The sequence below is a fragment of the Halyomorpha halys genome, unplaced genomic scaffold, assembly GCF_000696795.3.
Source record: "Halyomorpha halys isolate HHAL.00 unplaced genomic scaffold, Hhal_1.1 Scaffold910.1, whole genome shotgun sequence".
NCBI lineage: Eukaryota > Metazoa > Arthropoda > Insecta > Hemiptera > Pentatomidae > Halyomorpha > Halyomorpha halys.
In genome coordinates, this window is record NW_027106583.1 from 165,976 (window position 1) to 167,403 (window position 1,428).

General features: G+C 32.8%; 1 protein-coding gene across 1 annotated transcript in view; it reads left to right on the plus strand.

The window, feature by feature from the left end:
- Positions 1 to 1,428, plus strand: part of LOC106687068 (small ribosomal subunit protein uS9) — a gene marked incomplete in the record, with an annotated part of 10,447 nt that overhangs the window by 7,821 nt on the left and 1,198 nt on the right.

The window sequence follows — 1,428 nt, forward strand, 5'->3', positions numbered from 1 at the left end:
ACCTTAAAGCAGTGCAAGTAAGTTTTTAACAGGAACCTGGAAAAATTTGTTCACTGATTAACATTTTCAAGAGAAAAAAAAAAATGCTTGAACATAATATGTCTTGTTTCTGCTTGTAGTTTTAATTCCGTTTCTTTGAACTGTTTTCACTAGCATCCACATTTTGTCATTAACTGATTTGTTAATGTTAATTACATTATTAAGGCACAAGCTCCAGGTATGTAGGGTGAAAATTTTTTTATTGGTATAATGTATGTTAGTCCCAACATGACATGTTGAATAAGGTTATATGGTACGAAATTCCTAGTAAGTTAGTCAAATTTCTTTTTATTTGATACAATGTATGAGGGTAAGTCAATATTTATCTGCGATTTAGTTGTATTTTTGTTTATGTTGGTAGCACTGTTGTTTTGCATTGATGACGTGTTCTTTGTTTATTTGTTGTTATGTCTATGCAAGTTTCAAGCTGCTAGGTTAGTTTTGTTAATCATGGCTGCTCCACTTTCTATTTTCCCTAAAAAAAAGAGCAACGTTCAGTGATCCATTTTTTGTGGTCAGAAGGCGTATCAGGGGCCGAGATTCATCAAAGACTTTCAGTACAATACGGGAAGTGTTTTGTCACAACGGAGTATCTACGAGTGGATCGAAAAATTCAAAAATGGTCGCATAAGTATTATGCATGATGAAGGAGCCGGACACAAATGAAGAAAACATTTGAGTATGGTGCTCTTAGACAGACAAGTAAATATTAACGAAGTGGCACATCGTCTGCAAATTAGTCACAGTTTTGCCTAATTATCCACAACAGACTTGGTCCGGGGACACAACAAAAAGAAAAAAGCTATGTTGAATTATAATGTACTTATAAGTTTCCTATTTGATTACAATATAATTTTATAAATATATTGTGGATAATAATTGACTCACCCTCGTATTTCCGTATAAGTGAACAGAATCTGATGAATCTACATGGTACTAACTAGACTAAAAAATATAAAATTTTATCAAGATCAAATTAACTCTTCAATATACTTACCCAAACACAAATTGATAACAGCCAGATGTAATACAAAATATTATTTCTAAATGTCTAAAACATAAAATACAGGTGAAAATGTTAGATTGTGAGATAGTTTTTTTTCCTCCTTGAATACAAAGCTTCTCTACCTTCAGTAGTGAGTAAATAAAATGTTGAAGCAACCATCCGTGGACCACTTGTCTGGATTGGCCCCCACAATACCAACCAAATTTTTTTTCTTGGTTTGCGCTTGTGTTGCTAGTGGATATTGTATATTGTTCACCCTGTGTCAGAAAGTGCATATAGTATTTGGGGTTCAACAAACTCATTCTGAACAATAAGTGTACTGAGTTAGACAAACTCCCAACAACAATTTTTTATTAGTCTCCATTAAATGTGGTAATTTATTT